This window comes from Schistocerca gregaria, chromosome 2, assembly GCF_023897955.1.
Source record: "Schistocerca gregaria isolate iqSchGreg1 chromosome 2, iqSchGreg1.2, whole genome shotgun sequence".
Lineage (NCBI taxonomy): Eukaryota > Metazoa > Arthropoda > Insecta > Orthoptera > Acrididae > Schistocerca > Schistocerca gregaria.
In genome coordinates this window covers 268,429,680-268,436,490 of record NC_064921.1, presented here as the reverse complement: position 1 = coordinate 268,436,490, position 6,811 = coordinate 268,429,680, and the positions used below count along the sequence as shown (strand labels likewise).

At 41.4% G+C, this 6,811-nt stretch overlaps 1 non-coding gene across 1 annotated transcript; it reads right to left on the bottom strand.

Moving 5' to 3' along the window:
- Window positions 1-6,381: 6,381 nt before the first annotated feature.
- LOC126337492 (U2 spliceosomal RNA) lies at window positions 6,382-6,565 on the bottom strand. Its single transcript, XR_007565070.1, has one exon. It is a non-coding gene; the product is annotated as a U2 spliceosomal RNA (small nuclear RNA).
- Between the last annotated feature and the right edge of the window lie 246 nt (window positions 6,566-6,811).

The window sequence follows — 6,811 nt, the reverse complement described above, 5'->3', positions numbered from 1 at the left end:
CTCTTCCTCGTGATGACTGGGTGTTGTGTGATGTCCTTAGGTTAGTTAGGTTTAAGTAGTTCTATGTTCTAGGGACTGATGACCATAGATGTTAAGTCCCATAGTGCTCAGAGCCATTTAGTACCACACACAGCATCGCTGCAAGTAAATAGCACTGACCTACGTTTGGAGACTATGCGACAGTATCTAGTAAATAATTGTTTTTGTATGTTTTGAATTCCACATTTATTGCCTCCAAAACCTGTTGGGGTAGGTATACCAACGTGCATTGAGCGTCCGTTGATCTTAAAATGGTTGATTGACAAAATCACGAACAGCACCCCTCCATCTCAGCGCTGCCGCTATCGTAAGCAAGACAGTACCACAGATCTACTCTCACCCCACTGCAGCACATACCGCTTCATGCAGAGTACGTATGTGCACGACACTTTGATCCCTTAGGAATACGCTCTTCGATGCCTATCGAGCTGTTAATTTTAACGCAGCAACGCCAAACACAGTGAGTAATGACTCACTAACACTGCTGATGTAGAAGACGTGGAATGCCGAGAAAGAATGCGCCGTACTTTGCCGTCAACTGCTGTCTGTTTGCCGCACAGCTTCTCCCATTCTATTTGAATGAGCTTCACCTTTGTACCTCATGATATAGTCCCGGCTGTAGCTTTTATGTTATTGTCCACTGCTATCCCGACAGTAACAGGCGTACACCAATTGTCGTTACGTGATTCGACAGCTCAATACTACATTGTCGATGTCCACCAATCACATCCGTTAGTGTTACATGCCTGATCCGCGTAGCAAAAGCATCGTGTGGATGCTGCTAGGATCGTATAATCTGGCAGGCTCCATTCTACTATGTAAGGGAAATAAAACTCTAGGCAAGACGAGCTATTTCTCCCGGAAGGTTTAGGGTGCATTACGGTATGTTTGGAAGTATATGGACAATCTTCTTCTTTTTTTTTCACTGTTGCGCCGTATTTGTTCTACATCTAGGATGTCCACAGGTGATGGAGTTGTCTGCAAATAGGCCGGAAGACCTACGGTGGGGCTGGAAGTTGACTTAAACGTAACTAAATCTATTGGTTTTCCTAAAACATGTCACTACCGGCACAGTACACAAGGCAATTATGAGAATATCTTCCGAGGCAGTAGGAAATGATGGGGTGAGCATTGGCATGATTAAGAACGTCGTAGACATTATTATTCCAGTTATCACAGACATCTTCAACCTGTCTCTTGTCAGTAGTACATATCCTACTGAGTGGAAGCAAAGTTTAATTCAGCCTATACCCAAGACTGACAACCCTAAGTCGCCAGGTGACTACAGGCCGATCAGCATACTACCTGCAATATCTAAAGCCCTAGAATACATCGTCCATGAACAGCTGACGGATTACCTCAAAACTCATAACATCCATGACGAATATCAGTCAGGCTTTCGAAAGCACCATAGTACAGCAACTGCATTAAACAAAGTAACTGATGACATTAAACATGCTATGGACAGACGTGAAGCTACTATCCTAACACTGCTTGACTTTAGCAAGGCTTTTGACACAGTTGACTTCGATATATTACTAATTAAAATGAAACAGCTGAATTTCTCAAACAGCGCAATACACTGGTTCGACAGCTACCTCAAAAACAGAAGTCAACAAGTCATTTGTGGGTCGGAAAAGTCATCATGGAAAAACGTGCGCTCTGGAGTTCCCCAAGGCTCCGTCCTTGGTCCACTACTCTTCTCACTGTACATTAATGATATTTCTTCAGTGATTCATTCCTGCAACTACCATCTCTATGCCGACGACATTCAACTGTACATAAGCGCAAGCCCCAAAAACATTGCTGACGTAGTAGCGAGTATGAACGCAGATCTTTGCTCTGTTTCTCGATGGGCACAGAACCTAGGTCTGAAACTAAACCCCAAGAAATCCCAGGTCACACTTATATCTCATCCAAAGTTAATCAGCCGGTACTTTCGCGAAATAGTCCCTAAAATACTCCTCAATGGTACCCAACTACCATACCAAAAAAACAGTAAAAGACCTTGGAATAATCTTGGATGAACACCTAAACTGGGAAGAACAAACAGTCACAGCTTGCCAGAAATCGCTCTCCTCCCTACATGCAATTCAAAAATTTAGAAAAATATTCCCAACCCATGTTAAACAAAGATTAGTCCAAACACTAGTCTTGCCTAATCTTTACTACTGTGATGTAGTTCAACACGGCACAAATAGTGAAAATTCTAGATGCCTCGAGCTAGTGATGAGTGCTTGCGTTAGATACGTCTGCAATATTCGGTTGTATGATCATATCAGTCCTTCATACTCCCAGCTAGGTTGGATCCGCCCACATAAGGCAAGCGATCTCCACACGATGTGCTTACTTCATCGATTTCTTAGCCACTGGTGCCCCCAATACTTATCTTCTCACATTAAACACCTATCATCATTCCACAATCGCAATACCGGATCGGATACGCCTAGCATCTTGGCTATACCTTTACATAACACAAAATCTTTCTCCGTGTCATTCTCCATCTCAGCCATACGACTATGGAACGCGCTCCCCTGTGATCTGCGTCTTATCCAGAACTACTCAACATTCAAGAGGGAACTCAAAACTTACATATTAGGGACGGTATAGCCACCATTGTTGTGCCCCTCTCATCTCTTTCTTTCTCCTCTCCATCACAGCTTCGAATTTTCCCATTCTATTTCTCTTCCTCTAACCTATCTATCTCTTATATATCTTTTTTACCCCATTCTATCGTCTTATGTCTCTGCCTGATGAGAATAACTCACAAGCTGCAAGAACATAACGAGAAAATTCCCAACTAACAATAGGACTGACATTCACAAAAGAAAAGTATGTTTACTTTCATATACATAGTCATTACTATTATTATTATTATTATTATTATTATTATTATTATTATTATTATTATTATTATTCTTGATTGTTATAATTATTTTTTATTGTTATAGTTATCATTGTACTAATGTTATAATCTCTAGTTTTTCCTTTAACATCAATACTGCATAATGCGTTGTATGTCCTTAATGGTCTGTAGAAACTGTAACTCGTTCAATCTGAGTATGCCTGGTTAGGTGTAAGAGAGGGCCTGAAGTCCGTAATCTTGCCAGGTAAAATAAATGCATAAATAAATAAATATTGTGTATTAACAGGACTAGAAATCTCGTACGCTGTCATCGGAAGCGTTAACCGCATTAAAATATCTAGCAGTAAGCATCTGAAGTGAGCTGAAAAAGATTGCATATGTCGAGGTAAGTTTCTTTTGCTGCAATCTTGAGGGGGAACAACCCAAACACTGAGGACTGAAGATCCGTGAGCTAAAGAATAATATGTCAGGCTGAAACTCATTTGCATCGATTTTTAAGGGGATGCAATTCAGCTACAAAGAAGTGACAGCGTAGGAGGCGAGTGGACGAAATTTCCGTCGGTATAACACCTGGGTACTGTGGTACTACAATTTTAATCGAGTTTTAAAAGGCACTAAGATGACTGCTATTGCATGACGAAACATCGATATTGATTTAGTCTGGCTTGTACTTGTTGGTTAACTGGCTCTCGATGTACGGATAAAGATGTAAAAGTACTGGGTTTGCTTCTAAATAAATAACTACACTGCACATGTGCGTGCTACCATGTGTATATACTTCGCTCTAGAATGAATACGGTATAATGGTCGGTCCCCTTCCAAAGAGCGCGTGGGGGAAAAACGAACAATGCTATGATAGCAGTAGCTCTGAATTGTTGAGGTGTTGCACCAGTGTAAATGACAGAGTGGATAGTGAACGTGTTGGAAGCTCTGTGATACTGTTTCAATTGTATTGTGGAAATATATCCCAATTGAAAAACTTGCGATGTATTTACCATGAACAATATGCTGTCAACGGTCGAAAATCGAGTGTAACGACCACTGGAACACGATAAAGGACGTCAGGACACGTACAGGGATATATTTGTAGACAATTTATACAATTATTTGATATCGATGCATTGCAATATAACAGATCGATGAACTGAAATATATCAGATTTTCTTTGTGCTATCCTCGTATAGTAAAGGTGTAGCAGTAAGGCTTCCTTGGACATTAAAAGACTTATATCTAGCGTAGCCATCATAGAGGAGACTAGGGTGTATACAGAGGCATACAGGGATTCATTTTTACCAGATCATTATGCATGTGACTCGAAGAAGACAGAGAAATCGGTAATACTGCTACGACATAGTCTACACCGTGCAGTGGTTTGTGGAACACGTATTTAGATGCAGGCTCCTCTCTCTAGCAGCGTTACGACATCAGTAAGCTATAGTGATTTGCAGAGGATTGAAGACTGGTAAGTGTTGGAGCTGAATGTTGATAAATGTAACTGTTGAACTTAAAATAGCCGAGAAGACTTGCTACTTTTCTATTTCGTCACTGACTAGAAGTCACTAGAAGCAGTACCAATCGTAAAAAATATCTGTATGCGAGCATCTGCATGGTGCTGAATTTCTCCCTGAACTTTATTTTTTCTCGTTGTGACACCTCTGCTACATAGCCAGTGACAGGTAGAGGGCTAGAGAGCTTCAAACTAATGGAACAGTGACCAGAATGAGATTTTCACTCTGCAGCGGAGTGTGCGCTGATATGAAACTTCACGGCAGATTAAAACTGTGTGGAACAGTGCTTCTGGAATGTGATGGGATTTCGGGTGAATTAGTGGGAGTGTGAGACTTGACGGGGATATACATCACAATATATAGGAGACTGGAAGATTCGTGTAGATATGGAGGGAAGCGATACTCTAAGAAAAGGGAGATTCCGATGTGTCTCTTTAGCGCTTCTTCTATATCCCAATTGATCGAGGAAGTATAAAAATGTTCACGGGAAGACGGTAATACGGCTACATAAATACCTTAGAAACGACGTAAATAGGAAGTACAGCGCAATCTTGGCGGTACAGCTTCAGGAAAAACATGTGATGTGCCATTTTCTCGTTGTTATAGCTCTCTGCACAGTCTGCGTTGGATGGAGACTAGACAGCCTTCTAATTACTGGAACAGTGCTGTCGGAACGTAATGGGATTTCGAGATAATTAGCAGAGGGTCTGTAACTTGGCGGGGGACATCTTACTCGTCAAAATCAGGTGGATTCAAATGCTGTATATCCAAAACATGCAGATTTGTGAGAATATGACGGATAAGCGATAATCTGACAAAAGGGGAAGTGAGAGGTGACCTCTATATCACATACCGCTCACATACGTCTCCTGAAGTGAGTGCAGTGAGAGAATAAGAGAGTAATACGAAAGTTTTTACTGAAAGAAAATCGGCAGCAGATGTTCCATCTTTTGTTTTGTTGGTACATAAGACACAACGTTTCTTCTGTGAGTTTAGTGTGCCTATAAATGGATGGACTGACATCTTAATAGGTAGACTAAATTGACATCTGTCAATAGTCGAAAATCTAGTGTAGCGACCACTGGAACGTGATACAGGACATTAGGACACGTACAGGGATATATTTGTAGATAACCATCGTGCGTTGGTGGCCGATGGTATCCTGTAGCACTATTAGTCATTTCCTTTCCTATTCCACTCGAAAACAGAGCGAGAGAAGAAAAAGACTATCTATATGCCTCCAAATAAGCATTAATTTCTCGTACCTTACCTTCATGATGTATACGCGAAATTTTTGTTGGTAACTGTAGAATCCTTCTGCATTCAGCTTTAAATGTTGGTCCTCTAAATTTTCTGAATAGTGTTCCTCGAAAAGAATATCACCTTCCCTCCAGGGATTCCAATCCCATAGTGTAATCCAACTGCAGGAGAAAAATTATTCACCATTTGAAGGGACTTCCATTTTCAATTTAACTAATTAGTTAGTCAATTTCATGTCAATGACGTGCTGCCAGGCTGGTGGAAGCGAGGGCGAGAGTACCACGGATATGATTCGTAAGTTGGAACGGTAATCAGGCGTTTTTTCGTTGCCGCGAGATGTTTTAACGAAATCTCTATCTCCTACGTTCACAGGGAGAGATGGCCAACATAATAAACCAACCTACGTTACGGGATTTGTAAAGTGTTACATGGTATTAACCTGATTTTTACAACTCCTTTGTGCTGCTATTTAACTACCTCAAGAGACTGTGTAGGTGATGAGGCATTTGACTACCTTTAGAGGGTTCGAAAGTGTGGAGGCATCGTGTTCAAAAATGGCTCTGAGCACTATGGGACTTAACATCTGAGGTCATCAGTCACCTAGAAATTATAACTACTTAAACCTAACTACCCTAAGGACATCACACACATCCATGTCCGAGGCAGGATTCGAACCTGCGGCCGCATCGGGCGTGCGGTTTCAGACTGAAGCGCCTAGATCCGCTCGATCACAACGACCGGCGAGACATCATGTGGCAGAGGTTGAGCACACTCTTAGTTAGCACTCCGTCATAAGCCAAAATTGAGTTTAATATTCTAGTCATGTGATGCAAGACGTAACAGATATTAAGCTGATAAGAACAGATTCCACACTAAGAATCTGTGATGTGAAAACGTGTGGATCCTACGATTTCTTCTATGTTTGACAAGAACACACATAAAAGGGAGAAATCTGTATTTCACATGAGACATTTTTGGCGTGTGGACAATAACAGCCCGCTCTTGGACTGGGTAAAGTAGATTTTTTAAACTGAGATGTCTATGTTGGGGGAGGATTGCAGTTAGAACTCTATGTCCAAGCTGTGCATGCTTGTCTTGCAGTGTGGTAGGAGTCAGCCATGCTGGTCCATGGCCAGCG